The sequence below is a fragment of the Saccopteryx leptura genome, chromosome 1, assembly GCF_036850995.1.
Source record: "Saccopteryx leptura isolate mSacLep1 chromosome 1, mSacLep1_pri_phased_curated, whole genome shotgun sequence".
Classification (NCBI taxonomy): domain Eukaryota; kingdom Metazoa; phylum Chordata; class Mammalia; order Chiroptera; family Emballonuridae; genus Saccopteryx; species Saccopteryx leptura.
Window position 1 is genome coordinate 245,702,856 of NC_089503.1, and position 19,065 is coordinate 245,721,920.

Sequence of the window (19,065 nt, forward strand, 5' to 3'; positions counted from 1 at the left end):
CCAAAGACAGAGTGCAAGAGGTACCAGTAAGATGTGTGATTCTTCCCCCAGAGAATACTGGACCATATCTGAGGACCCCTGCCAGAGGGTCCACAACTCTCACTAGAACATCAGCTCCATGAGAGTCAGGGGTCTTTGGTCATCCTGGTTGCTGCCACTGGAATTGGCCTGGCCTGGAAATCCTTGCTAAGGGAATAAATAAGCTTTCTGGGATGTACCCAGCCAGGCCACGCAGTAATTACCCAGGTGACTGTACTCAAAGGTGTGACACAAACCTGAGGGTGCTACAGGGGGACACCTGGCACATTCCACACCCAGGAGTCCCAAGGCGGCTTCTGAGGGTTGGTGTCATTTAAATGAGTCCCAAAGGAGGAGCTGTATGGGGCCAACCTGAAGAGGTCCTATGTGGCCAGAGATTCGGGCCACTGCAAGACCCAGTCTTTGGGGTGAGAAAGCAGCAGCCAGGCTGCCACCCCCGACCTTGCCTCCTCACTTCCCTGGTGCAGCCTCCGCTCCAGCCACTGGGCCATGCTCAGGTACAGGATGGGTTGGGGGGGGGGGGGCAGACACTCCAAGTCCCCAAGGTCACAGAGCTCATGTCTTCTGCTTCTCTCCTACACCAATCAGATGGGAGACTCCACGTCTATGAGAGTCACCCTGGGACAGGGTGACTATGCAACTCTTGGTGCTGAATCAGAATGTCTCAGAGAACAGGGACAGGTGGTCACAGGTCTCCAAGATGGGCAAGGGATTGACTCAAGATGTCTGGGTACCCAACTACACCCACCTAAATTTCCACTCCAACCTGGCTCAAGGCCCAGTCTGATCCCATGGCCTTCTCCTCCCCCTAGTGGCCACCAGAGGGAACAGCAGCTCTCTGCCTCACTCCCCAGAACACCACCATCCAATGGCATCTGCAGAAATTCAGAAGAGTGGATCAGAGCACTGGTTCTGCCTTCAGGACCCGCAGCAATCCTCACTTAGCATGTCTTTGACTCTTCATCTGGTCCTCTGGCAGACAAAGACCCTTAATCTGGACCTCTGGCCCTGGGGCTGTGGAGAACTAAATGTGAGGGAGCCTGCAGATGGCTAACACAGTACCTGGCAAACATGCTGTGCTCAACAAGTGGCTATTAAATATTTTTTTCAGTGAGAGGAGGGGAGGCAGAGATAGACTCCCACATGTGCTCTGACTGGGATCCACCTGGCAAGTCCAGTATGGGGTGATGCTCTGTTGCTCAGCAATCAAGCTCTTCTTAGTGCCTGAGGCAGAGGTTCATGGAGCCATCCCCAGTGCCTGGGGCCAAATCGCTCCAATTGAGCCATGGCTACAGGAGAGGAAAAGAGAGAGAGAAGCAAGAGTGGGAGGAAGAGGGGTAGAGAAGCAGATGGGCACTTCTCCTGTGTGCCCTGACTGGGAATCGAACCTGGGACTTCCACATAATGGGCCAACGCTCTACCACTGAGCCAACCAGCCAGGGCTTAAATTTTTAAATAATTAGGAAAAGCCTGGCATTACCCACTTTGAGGAGTTTCCTCAAAAAACCCCTGCAAGACCCACCTAGAGCATGCCAGCTCAGCGAATAAGTCTGTCTCCCTTCAAAAGGGTTCCCCCTTGTCTGACATCGGGCAGTCACTCTCCATGGGGTCATCCTGGGCACTGTGGGGTTCTGAACAGCACCCTTGTTCCCCATCCACTAAATACCAGGAGCACCCCCAGTCATGACAACCACAGATATCCCCAAACATGGCCCAGTGTCCCCTGGGGGAAAGAATCCACCCTAAATTGTACATAAAGGGATCAAAACCAAAGAAATTTGGAATTTTATCTACTGTGTGAAGTCCTGTTGACACATTACAGTAAAACTGAAGCTCCACACTGAGCTCAGACTGCTGGAACATTTTGTCTCCAAATGACGTTCCCAAGTCTTTTTCCCTAGAAAAATTCTTGGTAGCACACATAAAAATCTAATTAGCAGCCTTTTTCCCTCTGTGATGATGACACAAATTTGGGTCTGTAATAAAGACGGATGAGGCCCTGGCTGGTTGGCTCAGCGGTAGAGCGTCGGCCTGGCGTGCAGGAGTCCCGGGTTCGATTCCCGGCCAGGGCACACAGGAGAGGCGCCCATTTGCTTCTCCACCCCTCCCCCTCTCCTTCCTCTCTGTCTCTCTCTTCCCCTCCCACAGCGAGGCTCCATTGGAGCAAAGATGGCCCGGGCGCTGGGGATGGCTCCTTGGCCTCTGCCTCAGGCGCTAGAATGGCTCTGGACGCAACAGAGCGATGCCCCAGAGGGGCAAAGCATCGCCCCCTGGTGGGCATGCCGGGTAGATCCTGGTCGGGCACATGCGGGAGTCTGTCTGACTGCCTCCCCGTTTCCAGCTTCGGAAAAATGAAAAAAGAAAAAAAAAAAAGACGGATGAGTCCCTTTAGACCTCAGGGGCAGACTGGGCAGGATACCCCTCAGCACCACTGACATCAGGACCTGGTCATTCTCTGTGGGGGATTCTCCTGGGCACTGTGGGGTGCTGATCAGCATTCTGCCCCCCCTCAATACCAGAAGCACCCCCAATCATAACAACCACAGATGCCCCCAGACATCACCATGTCCCCCAGGGGAAGAATCACCCCAGTGAAACCCACTTAGCACAGCTGAATTTCAAATAACTCAAGGATTTTTTTATTTTTTTTATTTTTCTGAAGTGAGAAGAGGGAGGCAGACAGACTGATTCCTGCATGCGCCCAACCAGATCCACCCAGCATACCCACTAGGGGCTCTGCCCATCTGGGGCGTTGCTCCATCACAACCAGAGCCATTTTAGAACCTGAGGTGGAGGCCATGGAGCCGTCCTCAGCGCCCGGGCCAACTTTGCTCCAATGGAGCCTTGGCTGTGGGAGGGGAAGAGAGAGATAGAGAGAAAGGAGAGGGAGAAGGGTGGAGAAGCAGATGGGCGCTTCTCCTGTGTGCCCTGGTCAGAAATAAAACTTGGGACTTCCACATGCTGGGCCGACGTTCTACTGCTGAGCCAACTGGCCAGGGCAAGGATTTAAGTGCAAAATATGCTATCCAGACACAATGCAGGTGAACTGTTTTTATAATCTTGAAATTGAAGAATTCCAACAAAATATAAGAACATTCATGTCTGGGAAATGTTTACAGTTCCCTACTGCCAGTCAGGTGGGAAGACATACTCGGAAAATGTCACATATGTGATGGACACCAGACAGCATCCAAAGGGAGAAATATAGCAAGTTCCGACAAATGTGTGGTAAGAGTGCCCACAAATCCACTGGAGAGAAAACCCTCAACACAAAGGTGAGTGGAAAACACAGCCAGGCCACTCTCAGTGGAAGCCCCCAAGAGAAAATGCTGAATTCACGGATAATGCATGAGACCCAGACACAGCAGCTACACAACTATCCCAGCTAGGTGGATTGGTAAAGACATGAAAACTATAGTTGGGATGGTAGGAAAAGGGGCCTGGGAATGAAAAATGGTGCATTTCTGGAGGTCCTTGTGCCTGAAAGTAGAAAATGTGAATAAAAACACCCTGATTTAAACATGTACAAACAGATATACACACCCCCCCCCTGCAAACCTACTTATAGGAACTTATCCCAAATAATAACCAATCCAGGTTTTACAAAGTTTGCATAAGGACAGTTATTCCAGAGCATAGCAGAAGAGAAAGAGAAAAGGAAAAGAAAATAAACACCCACAGAAGCCCACCAAGAAAACACCAGTCAACCAGTCAAATCAATTATAAAATTATTTTAAAGAAATAAATTAGGCCCCGGCTGGTGGCTCAGTAGATAAGAGTGTCAGCCTAGCATACGGATGTCCCGGATTTGATCCCCAGTCAGGGCACACAGAAGAGACCATCTTCTTCTCTTTCCCTTTCTCTTTCCCTTTTCTCCCTCTTTCCCTCCCACAGCCAGTGGCTTGATTTGTTCAAGCATGGCCCTGGATGCTGAGGATAGTTCCACTGGAGCACATCAGCCTCAGGAGCTAAAAATAGCTCCATACTAGAGCATTGACCCCAGATAAGGGTTGCTGGGTAGATTTTGGTTGGGGCACATGTGGGAGTCTGTCTCACTATCTCCCTTCCTCTCATCTAAAAAATAAATAAATACAGCCTGACCAGGAGGTGATGCAGTGGATAGAGCATCGAACTGGGATGCAAAGGACCCGGGTTCAAGACCTCAAGGTCACCAGCTTGAGTGCGGGCTCATCTGGTTTGAGCAAAGGGTTACTTGGTCTGCTGTAGCCCCCTGGTCAAGGCACATATGAGAAAGCAATCAATGAACAACTAAGGTGTCGCAACGAAAAATTAATGATTGATGCTTCTCATCTCTCTCCATTCCTGTCTGTCTGTCCCTGTTTATCCCTCTCTCTGATTCTCTCTGTCTCTGTAAAAAAATAAATTAAAAAATAATAATAGGCCTGACCTGTGGTGGCGCAATGGATAAAGCATCGACCTGGAAATGCTGAGGTCGCCGGTTCGAAACCCTGGGCTTGCCTGGTCAAGGCACATATGGGAATTGATGCTTCCAGCTCCTCCCCCCTTCTCTCTCTCTGTCTCTCTTCTCTCTCTCTCTCTCTCTCTCTTTCTCTGTCTCTCTCTCTAATCTCTAAAAAAAAAAGAATAAATTAAAAAAATAATAATAATAATAAATACATACATACATAAATTATAATCTCTCTATAAGGTAGAATGTTAAGCCAATGTCAGGAAAGATGGAAATCTAGCTTTAGGGATGAGGAAAAATCCCTATCAAGTGAAATGAGCTCATTAAAAAAAAATAGGTCTACTTATCTAGAACCATTGTGTGAATGTAATTCAGATTCAGGGAGGATGCTCACTAGATGTCAGCAATGGTCAACACTGGAGGGGTTTGGGTGACACTGCCTTCTCTGTGCTTGTCTGCATTTCCACTTTCTTTTTACAGGAAGTCAGTGTGACGTTGACTCTAGAGAACAGATGAGTGAGGCGTGCCCATCCATGTGCTGTACAGATCGTATATCCAGCCACAACCTCGCCAGCTACCCTCAGTACACCAAACTCCCCTCTGGTGGGCAATTTTGTGAAACAGGAGTTACATTTTAAATCTGCTCTGGATCTAGGCTGAGCATAAACAAGTCAGGAGACACCAGTGCTTCAAACTTAGCTTTTGGTCTCTGGCCTCATGGACAGTCTCTCTCTCTCTCTCTCTCTCTCTCTCTAGCTTAGCTAAAAAGTATATTTTAAAGCTTTACTTAAGTATACCTTACCTTCTGTAAAATTCACCAGTTTGAAGTATACAACTCAGGCCCTGGCCAGTTGGCTCAGGGGATAGAGCATCAGCCTGGCATATGGACGTCCTGCGTTCAATTCCTGGTCAGGGCACACAAGAGAAGTGACCATCTGCTTCTCTCCCCCTCCTTCTCCCTCTTCCTTTTCTCTTCCCCTCTTGCAGACAGTGGCTCGACTGATTTGAGCACCGGCTTCAGGCACTGAGGATAGCTTGTTTGATTCAAGCATCAGCCCCAGACAAGGGTTGCCGAGTGGATCCTGGTTGGGGTGCATGTGGGAGTCTGTCTCAGTATCTCCCCTCTTCTCACTTAGAAAAATAAGTATACAACTCTTAAGATTTTCCTAACGAGTTCTCTTGAGTTGTGTGACGGTCCGCCATGCAGTGCTGGAGCCTTTCCTTTACCCCATCAGATTCCTCATGCTTGTTCACACTGACTCCCTTCCCGCCCCGCTCCTGGCAAGCACTACAGGTTTGTTCCTCCTAGAAATTTCAGCCCTGGCCAGGTTGGCTGGAGCATCATCTAGAAGCACAGAGGCTGCTGGTTCAGTCCCTGGTCAGAGCACAGAAAGAAACAGATCATGTTGCTCTCTCTCTCTCCCCCTTTCTCTCCTACTAAAATCAATAAATTAAAAAAACAAAATTTTAAACTTAAAATTTTAAAAAATTGAAATTTCATCTAAGTGGAATCATATAATGTGTTGTCTTTGGAAATGTGCCTTCTTTTCTAACATTTTTTCTTTTATACAAACACCTTGAATTGGAATAGCCAACATCATAAAGACATCAGATTTCCCTCAAGTTTATCAATAAACACAACCCTAATCAAAATTCTATCAGAATTTTTGTTAGAAACAAGAAGTTTATTCTAAAGATCGTATAAAACACAAAACTCCATGAGAGTAGCCAAAACATTTATAAAAAAGAAGCAGCACGGAGTGGGGCCTCCCTGCCAGGCAGGAAACATACCAGAGAATCACAGTAATTTCAACAGGCGGTAGCACAGAGCACGTGGCAATCTCTAACTTAGTTTCACGTTATTCCTCTTCTCACATTATATAAAAGGCACTGAAAATCCTTTGGGGAATGAGCCCAGAGATAAACAGGAGTTAAAAGAATATGAGCCGAGCCTGACCTGTAGTGGCACAGAGGATAGAGCGTCGACCTGGAACACTGAGGTCACTGGTTTGAAACCCTGGGCTTGCCCAGTCAAGGCACATATGACAAGAAATCAATGAACATTAAAGTGAAGCAACTATGAGTTGATACTTCTATTCCTGCCCCTTCCCCCTCTGTAAAATCAATAAATAAAAACTTAAAAAAAAAAAAGAACAGTACTTGAGCCTTAGCTTTGCTCCTAACTTGTTAAAAAAAAAAAAGAACTTTCCTAAAGCCACTTTGGTGTTTCCCAGTCTGCCAGGATGGGTGACGGGTTTCAGATGTTTATCATGTTCAGTGACTTAGCTCTGTTCCTGGCAATGATGAAGTTAAGACAGCTGAAAGCAGGCTGGCACAGCTGCATACTCTCTGTCCTGACCCCTTGCTGGGGTGCCCTGGGACCAGCCTATATCCCCCTACTTCATGAGTGACTGGAGCCCAAGAGTAGATGTTCCCTATTGCTCCCATTTGCTCTTGGCAGAAAAGACAAAGCCTCAGAGAACAGACAGGCATGCACAGCAAGAACGCATGCCCCAATGGCAAACCAACCTCTGAACTCTCATCCTGGCTCGGAATGGCCTGCCCAACACCTGCATGAACTGTCAATGTAGAGAAAAGAAAAACATCAAGACACCAACCTGTGTGCAAGACCTGGCTGTCTTCAGTGTCAAGGTTTCAGGAACCAAAACGTCCGCTTCCTGGAAGAAAAGTGTAACACTTTAGCTGAGCGTCAAGTGGCCAGAAATTTGGGTGTTACTGCGGGCAGGTGTTCACATCAAAGAGTAAGGAACTAAATAATTAGGTAATGAGAAAAATCATTTTGCGAGTCCTGCCTTTTGGTTATTCTGACAGCATAAATAGGGTGCTTCAAGATGCAGAGAGGGGCCTGACCTGTGGTGGTGCAGTGGATAAAGTATCGACCTGGAACACTGAGGTTGCCAGTTTGAAACCCTGGGCTTGGTGGGTCAAGGCACATATGGGAGTTGATGTTTCTTGCTCCTCCCCTTCTCTCTCTCTCTTCTCTAAAATGTATAAATAAAATCTTAAAAAATATTCCTTCATAAGATGCAGAGAAGGTAGATTTAAAACATTATCCCTGATAAATTTCTACATGTTCAAAGACTAAATTAAATTAGATGATTGGGTATTTTCATGACCATTTAGTTTATAAAAAGTGTTTGCCTACATCATTTGAACCTCACAGTACCCTAGGAGGAAGAAGGGGAGACTGAGTCAAAACCCTGCCCCAAAGTGCCAAAAGGGTGACTAACTCACCCAGGTTTGCCTAAGGATTTGTGAGAACTAAATGCATTGTGGGGTTCTGTACAGGGTCCCAAGACAGAAAGAGAGGAAACTAGTAAAATTCGAATAAAGAATGGAGCTGAGTTCACATAAATATACCTATGTTTGTCTCCTGGTTGTCACAAATATACCATGATTATGGAAGACATGACCATTGGAAAATGGAGTGATAGGCAGACAGGAACTCGCTATACTATATTTTATATTCTTGTGAAAATCTAAAGCAATTCTAGGCCCTGGTCAGTTGGCTCAGTGGTAGATCGTCGGCCTGGCGTGCAGGAGTCCTGGGTTCAATTCCCGGCCAGGGCACACAGGAGAAGCGCCCATCTGCTTCTCCACCCCTCCTCCTCTCCTTCCTCTCTGTCTCTCTCTTCCCCTCCCGTAGCGAGGCTCCACTGGAGCAAAGATGGCCCAGGCGCTGGGGATGGCTCTGTGGCCTCTGCCTCAGGCGCTAGAATGGCTCTGGACGCAACAGAGCGACGCCCCAGAGGGGCAGAGCATCGCCCCCTGGTGGGCATGCCGGGTGGATCCCGGTCGGGCGCATGTGGGAGTCTGTCTGACTGCCTCCCCGTTTCCAGCTTCGGAAAAATGAAAAAAAAAAAAAAATCTAAAGCAAATCTAAAATAAAAACATATTTAACAACATAACTCAATAATAAATGTTAAGCGCTGGTTCTTTTCTCTGAGTTCAGGCTAATTTGCTGTCAGTAAAAGGCCAGTCTGGAGAATTGAAATTCCCACAGTCACTGGCAGGTGGCACCGCAGCCCCAGGAATGCCCTAAAGCCCTTTGGGGTCCTGGAGCTGCAAGAAACTAACCCAGCAGGATCTGCTATTCCAGACTTCCATTTAGGACAGAAACTGCTAGGCCACTAAGGCAAGAGAAGCAGCTGGGGACTGGCCAGCAAAAAACAGTGGCTGGAAGGGATAAGAGATGAAAAGGGCTGGAGCAATGTGCCCATGAACCTGGAGGCCAAAACTTGTCTCAACCTTATAGGAACCATCTATGCATATGATCCTTCAGCTTTTTATTTTTGAATCATTTAAAGATTCACAAGAAATTGCAGAACTAATAAAAAGGGGTCCCAGGCCTCCTCCACCCAGTTTTCCAGACGGCAGCTCCTTACTCAACTAAGGGCCATTATCAAAACCAGGAAATAGTAAATAAATTAGGCACTATTTTTTTAGACAGCCTTACCGAGATATAATTCTCATGCCACACAATTCACCCATTTGAAGTGCATGATTCAGTGGTTGTTAGTATATTCACAAAGTTGTGTGACCACCACCACAATTAAACTTTAGGACATTTTATCATCCTTAAAGGACACCCTGTCTTCATCAACAGTCACTCTTAGTCCCTGGCAACCACTAGCTTACTTCCTGTTTCTGAGGATTTGCTTGTTCTGGACATTTCACATAAATGGAATCATACTGTGTAGCCTTGTGTGTCACTTCTTTCACTGAGCACTGTGAATTCAAGGTTTATCCATGTTGTAATGAGTGTCAGTGCCTTGTTCCTTTCTACGGCTGAGTAATATTCCACTGTGTGGATGGACATGTTGTTTATTCATTATCCACTGATGGATATTTGGGTTGTTTCTACATTTTGGCTGTTGTGAATTGGGATGCTGTGAACATGGGTGTCTTGGGAATCATTTAAAAATGGTTTTCCGCCTGACCACGTGGTGGCACAGTGGATAGAGCTAAGGACACAGGTTCGAGACCCCAAGATCGCCAGCTTGAGTGAGGGCTCATCTGGTTTGAGCAAGGCTCACCAGCTTGAGCCCAAGGTCACTGGCTCGAGCAAGGGGTCACTTAGTCTGCTGCAGCCCCCCGGTCAAGGCACATATGAGAAATCAATCAATGAACAACTAAGGAACTGCAATGAAGAATTGATGTTTCTCATCTCTCTCCCTTCCTGTCTATCTGTCCCTCTCTCCTCTGACTCTGTCTCTGCCACAAAAAAAAAAAAAAAAAGGTTTTTCACTCTCTGCCCCTCACATCTACTGACCACAAATCTCCCTGTCCCCAGCTCTTTAACAACAGCTGCTGGCTGCTTTCCTTGAGCCCTTGGGCTTGGACTTGAGCAACAAAGTGACCTCTATCCTGCTGCCCTCAGCCCAGACCAGCTTGGGCTAGGGCAGGGCGCAGCTTGGACAAAACACAATCCTGCAGCTCCAGCCACAGGGCCACACGGTGGCAAGCTGTGAGCTCTACCAGCTGGCACCAGGCTGTCCCCATGACCTTCACAGGCTCGCTCACCCAGACAAAATGCTAGACTTTCACTTTGCCATCAGAGTGGACCGCAATCCCTTCAGGAGGGTCAGCAGTGAAAAGAGGTGGGGTCTCTCCACAGGACCTGCTAGAAAATTTGCACAGATAGCGAAAAAGTAAAACAGAAGGACCCCTGGGCAAAAATTAGTGCAAATTTCAGCCTGACTGGTGGTGGCACAGTGGACAGAGCATCAACCTGAAATGTTGAGATCCCAGGTTCGAAACCCCAAGGTCGCTGGCTCTGAGCACAGGGTTGCCAGCTTCAGTGTAGGATCACTGACATGATCCCATGGTGACTGGCTTAAGCCCAGTGGTTTCTGGATTGAAGCCCAAGGTCACTGACTTGAACAAGGGGTCACTGACTCGGCTGGAGCCCCTAGTCAAGGCACATATGAGAAGCAATCAATGAATAAGCCATCAATGAACTACCAGTTGACGCTTCTCATCTTTCCCCTGCCCCCGCAAATTTCAAGACTGCAGTAGCAAGGTGCACAGGGGCCTGGAGACCCCACACAGACCCTGACCTTGGGAATTGCCTACAAGACAGGGTAGATAAACTTATGACACAAATAACAAACAGTCTGGGTAGAAAATCCTAGGTGCTGTGAGGGAGAAATAAATCACTCAAGGAAACGGGGGCATCATATACCATTGTGGTGATCAGGGATGCCCTTGGGAAGGAATTACTTTACTCTTGCTCTTGGAATACTTCTACAACCTGTTCACATGCCTTTTTAAAAAACTGATATATATATATAGCCTGACCAGGCGGTGGCGCAATAGATAAAAGTGTTGGATTGGGACGCAGGGGACGCAGAGGACCCAGGTTAGAAACCCCAAGGTCGCCAGCTTGAACACAGGCTCATCCGGTTTGAGTGCGGGATTGCTGGCTTGAGCATGGGATCATAGACATGACCCCATGGTCATTGGCTTGAGTCCAAAGGTCACTGGCTTGAAGCCCAAGGCCGCTGGCTTGAGCAAGGGGTTACTCGGTCAGCTGTAGCCCCCCAGTGAAGGCACATATGAAAATGCAATCAATGAACAACTAAGGCGAGCAATGAAGAACTGATGCTTCTCATCTCTCTCCCTTCCTGTCTGTCCCTATCTCTCTGTGTCTCTTTCACAAAAAAAATAATATTTTTTGAGATATAATTCATATAATATAAAATTCATCCCTTTAAAGTGTCCAATTCAGCCTGACCAGGCAGTGACGCAGTGGATAGAGCATCGAACTGGGATGCCGAGGACCCAGGTTCGAGACCCCAAGGTTGCCAGCTTGAGTGTGGGCTCATCTGGTTTGAGCAAAAGCTCACCAGCTTGGACCCAAGGTCACTGGCTCGAGCAAGGGGTTACTCGGTCTGCTGAAGGCCCATGGTCAAGGCACATATGAGAAAGCAATCAATGAACAACTAAGGTGTCGCAATGCGCAACAAAAAACTAAAGATTGATGCTTCTCATCTCTCCGTTCCTGTCAGTCTGTCCCTGTCTATCCTTCTCTCTGACTCTCTCTGTCTCTGTAAAAAAAATTTAAAAATTTATATATATATAAATTTTATATATAAAAGTGTCCAATTCAGTAGCTTTTAGGATATTCACAGGGTGAGTAATCCTCGCATTACATAATCCAAGGACACTGTCACTGCCCCCTGAAGAGATCCTGTGCCCATCAGCATCATATAGGTCAAAGTTGAGTCTCCCCAGGAGAGACAAGATCCCAAATGGCAGGAATCTCCTGTGTTTTGCTTGCATGGCAGTTCCAATAGCTTTCACCGAGCCTGCCCACAGGAGGGGCTCAGTAACTTCAGGGACTAGGTACCATCCAGTTAGTGCTAAGGGAACAGCCTGCGGAGCGGGAGGATGTGGGGCAGACCAGACCGACCCCCGAGCTGGGTGAGGTTGGGCCTCTTCCTGCCCAGAGCCTGAAATGGAACTGACACTTGGAAACCCACTGCATTTCTATGGGCCGGTCACAGGGGCCCGGTCAGCGCAGGCTTGGCTAGGAGCCAGGCCTGTAATGTGGGCTGGTTCTCAGCTGCAGACTTTAGCTGTGTCATCTGTCACCTTGAAAAAGGAAGACAAAAACCACGATCTCAAACAAATAGCACTGATGTCTTCCTTTGTTCATTTCTTGGTGGTTTCTGTTTTCCTTATAATTTAGAAAGGCCTCAATAGATCTGTCAGATTGTGAGCTAGTGTGCCCAAGTGGTGGATGGTGGGCAGGGGCACAAGTAACTACACCCTTAGCGTCCAAACCTGGATTTTCGAAACGGCCAAAACAGGGCTGTGAAATTGGCTTAGGGAGATGATGCTGGATCCCTGATAAAGCAAGACAGGCTGGAGGAACAGTCCAGTAAGGAGGTGAGGAACCAGCCCTGACTGACACAGCAAGTCACAACCTACTTCTCTAGATCAGAGCTTCCAGAACTTTTTCAAAGGGTTTTGCACAACTGACACATCTTGTGTACAAATGCTGCCCTCCCTCCCTCTAGAATCCAGGTTCTCCCCCACACACATATGGCTTACATCCGGGGCAATCCTCCTCTGTGGGGGGCCATCCTAGGCATTGTGGGATGCTGCAGCATTCCTAGCTCTACTCACTCAATGCCAGGAGTTCCCAAGGTCATGACAACCACAGATGTCCCCAGATGTAGCCCAGTGTCTCCTGCAGGAAGGGGAGGAGAACACTGCACTACAGCTTCCTGAGCTGCTGTCTCATCTTGAAAGGTGAATCCCTTGCCAGGCAGGACCCTGTTATCGATCACAGGGGCTGGCAGAAGGGCAGGCAAAAGGGCACTCATGGAGAACTGCAGGGCACAGGGGCTGTGGGCTGCACAGGTGGATGGCATGTGGCTCTAACCTGTCAATCTGAAGCCAGGGGCCCCCGGGTAGGTTTTGAGGTATATCTGAGACCCAGGGTTGATTACACTCTCATGGAGCTGCAGAAAACGGACACAACAACCTCTGTCATTCCTGTCGGATATAAATACATTTAAAGTTGTGTATTCTCTACTAGTTAAGTTTGGTTCTTAGGACAGGAGAACAAGGAAGTCATAGATATCACAATGGTTGTGGTCCTGCAGGGACCCCAGAACCTAACAGACACACAAATGTAGGTGCTTTGAGAATCTCCTATGAGGTGGCTGACAGACACGGGTTGTTTTTTTTTTTCCTTCAGTGAGAGGAGGGGAGGCAGAGACAGACTCCTGCATGTGCTCTGACTGGGATCGACCTGGCAAGCCCAATAGGGGGCCTGCCCAACTGGGGTGTTGCTCCATTGCTCAGCAGCCAAGCTCTTCTTAGCACCTGAGGCAGAGTCTATGGAGCCATCCTCAGGGCCAACTTGCTCCATCGAGCCATGGCTATGGGGGGGGGGGGAGAGAAAGAGAGAGAGAGAGATGCAAGAGGGGGAGGGGTTGAGAAGCAGATTGGTGCTTCTCCTGGGTGTACTGAACGGGAGTTGAACCAGGACATCCAAGCACCGGGCTGATGCTCTACCACTGAGCCAACCGGTCAGGGCCACTGGTTTCTTATGAGGAAGAAAAACAACAGCATTCGACACTAATTATTCGGCAGGAGTCACTGAGGAAAGGTGATGGCACATATGGCACTGTGGGGTCAGGCAGACATGTGCTGAGAGCTGGCAATGGCACTTAGTGCCTGCATGTTTGATGTTTCATAGTTCATCTTCTCAGCTGAGAAAAAGCAAAGGTTAGGCACCTGGGGATTGAGAAAAAGGCTGAAATCTGACCATGAATGCCAATTTTGTAGCACACAGAAAGTGCTCCTGTAACCCAGAACAAATGGTATAGAGATAAAATTGTTTCCTTCCTGTCTGGTCCCATGGCCTCACCTACTGGTAGTCACATCTTTGTCCAATCCTCTCACCAGAATTGTGATAAGGGCCTGACTCTGGCAAAGGTAAGAGGGTGTCACTTCTGATCCTACGGTTCAGAAGACTGTGACTTCTGCCCGGCTAATAGACTCAACTGCTGTCCCAGCCTGCACACTGGGATGAAGCAATCAGCCATGCTGGCAAAGTCCATGTGGCCTCCATCCAGCAGCCAGAGAAAAATTAAGGCCCAGAAGGACTGAATCCAGTTGAAAGCCACAATACTGGGAATTGGCAACTTCTCCTATTGAGCTTTCTGATGAGACCTCAGCCTCAGCTGACACCTTGACTGCAACCAGTGCGAGACCCTGAGAAGAGGACCTGGCCAAACCAACACCCTTATTCCTGACCCACAGACACTGTGAGATACTAAATGTGTTTTGTTTTAAGCCACTACATTTGGGGTGAGTTGTTACACAAATTTAGCTAACTAATAACACAACAGGAGACTACTGAAGTAAATCATTAAATAAAAAGAACCCAATACTTACTGAACATATAAGTGCCAGTCTCTGTGCTAAATGTATATATACATACCTGCTCATTCAATTACAACAACTATTATAATTCACTACTTATGAATGAAGAAATTGAGTCACAAAGAAAGGAAGTAAACTGCTCAAGGTTATGTGCAAGCACAGGTAGGACTTTAAGTCAGGCCTATAAGACTCCAGGCATGAATTCCTAATTATTTCCCAGTTCAGGGCCAGCAGATAATGAATTTTACTTAAAGGTAAGAAGATAAAATAGAGCAGTAGTTGGCAAGCTAAGCTCTGGCCATGGGCCAAATCTGGCCCACTGTTTTCTTTTGTAAATAAAGTTTTATTGGCACACAGCCATTCCTCTTATGTTACAATAGAAGAGTGGAGTAGCAGTGACAGAGAGCATTCAGCATTTACACTCCGGCCTTTACAGAAACTCTGATAATCCATGAACTGGAGTTAGATTCCTGAGGGCTTTGAGCGCCATGAAAAAAGAAATCCTAGTTTTCTGAGCAGAGAGTAACATTGCAAAAACAACACTGGTGGCTCTCATGTGCTGGAATCCTCTAGTGGGGAGGTCTCAAACATGAAGCAGTGTCACAATAATTGTTTAATGATGGTCTTCAAAATTACAAAATAACTACACTTGCAAAAAAATAAAGAGAAACAATACAAAGGCACACATATATCAATATTGGCTCATCAGTGGTAACACACCAATGCAAGATGGTAATAATAAAGGGGATGTGTGTGTGCATTTGTGTGTGAAGTGTGTGTAAATATGGGAACTCTGTACTTGCTGTTGAATTTTCTTATTATTGATTTTAAATTATTTATTTATTTATGAGAGAGAGAAAGAAACATTGATTTATTGTTCCATTTATTTATGTATTCATTGATTGATTCTTGTATGTGCCTTGACTGGGGATCAAACCTACAACCTTGGCATATTGAGATAACACTCTAAACAACTTAGCTACCTGGCTAGGGCTATTGAATTTTTCTATAAAACTAAAACTACTCTAAAAAGTAGGCTATTAGCCTGACCAGGCGGTGGCGCAGTGGATGGAGTGTCGGACTGGAATGAGGAGGACCCAGGTTTGAGACCCCGAGGTCGCCAGCTTGAGCGCGGGCTCATTTGCCTTGAGCAAAAAGCTCACCAGCTTGGACCCAAGGTCACTGGCTCAAGCAAGGGGTTACTCATTCTGCTGAAGGCCCACGGTCAAGGCACATATGAGAAAGCAATCAATGAACAACTAAGGTGTCACAACGAAAAACCGATGACTGATGCTTCTCATCTCTCTCCGTTCCTATCTGTCCCTATCTATCCCTCTCTCTGACTTACTCTCTGTCCCTGTAAAAAAAAAAAAAAAAAAAAGAGGGCCTTGAACAGATGAACTAGGAGTTACATCAAGAACCAACAGAGCCTGGCCTGTGGTGGCACTGTGGATAAAGCATTGACCTGGCCTGATGAGGCAGTGGCGCAGTGGATAGAGCGTCGGACTGGGATGCAGAGGACCCAGGTTCGAGACTCCGAGGTCGTCAGCTTGAGTGCGGGCTCATCTGGTTTGAGCAAAAGCTCACTAGCTTGGACCCAAGGTCGCTGGCTCAAGCAAGGGGTTACTCGGTCTGCTGAAGGCCCGCGGTCAAGGCACATATGAGAAAGCAATCAATGAACAACTAAGGTGTCGTAACGAAAAACTGATGATTGATGCTTCTCATCTCTCGGTTCCTGTCTGTCTGTCTCTCTCTGTCCCTGTTAAAAAAAAAAAAAAAGCATTGACCTGGAGCACTGAGGTTGATGGTGCGAAACCCCAGGCTTTCCTGGTCAAGGTACATATGACAAGCAACTATGCTTCCCACTCCTCCTGCCCGCCTTTCTCACTTTTTCTCTCTCCCCTCTCTCTCTAAACAAACAACCAAGAGAAAAGAAAGGAGAAGGAAGGAAATTAGCAGGGAAGGAAGAAAGAAGGGAGGGGAGAGCCCTCTTAGACCAGATGATTGCTAAGCACTCACATTTTTTACCAACTGATTCCTTCAGTAACTGTATGAACAAGACCCATTTGGTCAGTGCTGGCCAAATGGATTTCCTCCTGTTTCTTCCAGGCTCCTGTGGTGCCCTAACAATACAGTAGGTAAGGGTCAAAATTTCCTGACCATTCATGCCTGGATTAACTGACACCAGAGCCATGCTAGGCCCAGGGACCACAGCAGCCCCAGGGGCGGACAGAGAAATGCCCCAACAGAATCATCCCACGATTACTCTAAATCCCATTTAGCTAATGGAAAGCATATGCTGGCTGGTGGTGATGAAGTGACTTCTGCAAGATGGCACAGAGCAGGAGACAAGCTCTCCATTCTCCCATTACTGATGAGATTCTGAGCAATCCAGCCTGAGGCTCAACCCATTCCTCCCACCATTTCTGTTGGGGAGATTCAGTTCTTCCCATCACCTGGCCTGAAGCTTGCAGTGAGGGCCCTCTTCCTCCCTGTGTTCCAACACCACGTAGAAAGGAGAAGCTGGACACATGTCTCTCATCTACCACCCAATGTCTGTCCTCTAAACTTTGCGGGGGAAAAAGATAAAAGAAGCTGAAGTAAGTGGATGAAAGGGATACCAAGGATGGTTCCAGACACTGTAATTCTACCCAAGATGCCCTGGGAATGGCCTGTGCTCAAAAAACCAACAAATGCCATTTCTTGGTGAAATCACTAAATCCATCACTTCACAGAGCATTTCTTTGTGATGGCAGGTGGTGTGCTTTTCTTTTGGGGGAACACGAGGCAAATAAACTAAGGTCCCATTTGACTATTTTCAGAGATAAGGTCATCTGCTGTGCCAGCCAGTCTCCAATGACTTGTCGTCTGAAATTCATGCTCCTGTGTGGTCTCCTCCCACTCTGTATCACATCTGGTCTGTGTGACTAATCACATGTGACAGAAGTGATAGTGTGTCACTGCTGAGGCCAAGTCATGAAAGACACATGGCTTCTGCCTGGCCTGTGGTGGCGCAGTGGATAAAGCATCAACCTGGAATGCTGAGGATGCCGGTTCAAAACCCTGGGCTTACCCAGTCAAGGCACACATGACAAGCAATCAATGAACAACTAAAGTGAAGCAACTATGAGTTGATACTTCTTGCTCCCCCCTCCCTTCTCTCTGTAAAATCAATAAAGTCTGAAAGAAAGAAAGAAAGAAAGAAAGAAAGAAAGAAAGAAAGAAAGAAAGAAAGAAAGAAAGAGAAAGAAAAGAAAGAAAAGAAAGAGAAAGAAGAAAGAAAGAAAGACCTGTGGTGGCACAGTGGAAAGAAAGAAAAGAAAAGAAAAGAAAAGAAAAGAAAAGAAAAAAGAAAGAACACATATGAGAAGCAACCACTACAAGTTGATGCTTCCTATTCCTCCATGTGGAGAGGAGCTGAGACCTCCTATCAGGGAACTATCCTGGGAGTGGCTCCTCCAGCCCATTGAGCCTTCAGATGAGGCAGCCTCTTGAGATTCTCTGAACTCGAGCCACTCAGGTAAGCTGCTGCCAAATTCCTGACCCACAGAAATTGTGGGGTAATAAATGCTCGCTGTTTAAGTTTTGGGGTCATTTGTTACACAGCAATAAACAACGGATACACCTGCATTTGGGCCGATTTACCTTACATTTCCACATGAACATTTAGTCAGGTATTACATTTTTCTAATAGCAAGCACTGAACAGCACTGGGATTTTCATTTTTCTGTTTTTCCAACCTCTATTGCCTGGATCACCTGGGGAGACACAGAGCCAGACAGGACTAGTAAACTCAATGAGAGGAGAGTGGCAGAACAACTAGGGCAAGAAAGTCAAGCCTTTGGGATTTCACAAATTATCAAGACTTCGTGCCTGACCCGGGAATTGATGCTTCTCATCTCTCTCCCTTCCTGTCTGTCTGTCCCTATCCGTCCCTCTCTCTGACTCTGTCACACACACACACACACACACACACACACAAGACTTCAATGTCAGCACCAAGTTTCTGAAACTGAGCAAATTCACTGCCTCTATCTGCTTTTCCCTGAAGCAAGGTTCCTCTCCTTGGCATTGCAGACCTGGGGGCGGGTCACTTCCTGGGCACTGGGGAGTACTGAGCAGCATACTTGAATCTCATTCATTTGATGCCAGAAGCACCCCTAGTCCTGACAAACACAGATGTCCCCAGACATGCCCCAGTGCCCTCTGGGGGCAAGACTGCCCTGGATGAGAACCCTTGCTCTAAACAGACCTTTCATGGCAGGGGCTGCCAGGGACCCAGCAACAGGCAGCTCTCCCCCACCCAGGTTGCAGAGCCTCCCTGAGAACTGAGTGGGTGAACCGGGACATATGAACCCCTTCCCTTCCCACACTGACATCCCACCCGCACGTAGCAGGAGCGCCTCATCTCGCTGGAGGCTGGATATAGAAATAGCTCTGGCTTTTATGCACTCACTGCAGCTATTACCTCAGCCTTCACTCATCACCACGGTAACCATCTAAATATGTCACCCTGACAGCTCTGACCATAAATGAAGGGGGAGGAGAGCCTGGGGGACTAGGGAGGGCACCTGGGGGCCAGGGCAGTGAAAAGCCGCTCCAAAGCCACTGATTGCACACTTGATCCCAGGGGTTAAAGGTTTCTGGGAGCCAAGTAGGACTATGTTCTTGGT

General features: G+C 47.4%; 1 protein-coding gene across 2 annotated transcripts in view; it reads right to left on the reverse strand.

Moving 5' to 3' along the window:
• GNG7 (G protein subunit gamma 7) overlaps positions 1-19,065 on the reverse strand; it is a 150,995-nt gene that overhangs the window by 98,872 nt on the left and 33,058 nt on the right. Inside the window, exon 2 of one of the 2 annotated variants that reach the window (XM_066343218.1) lies at positions 7,087-7,146. The exons of the other annotated variant lie outside the window; for it this stretch is intronic. The gene's annotated coding sequence lies outside the window, so the exon portion shown is untranslated. The remainder of the gene's footprint in view (positions 1-7,086; positions 7,147-19,065) is intronic. 2 annotated transcript variants of the gene reach the window in all.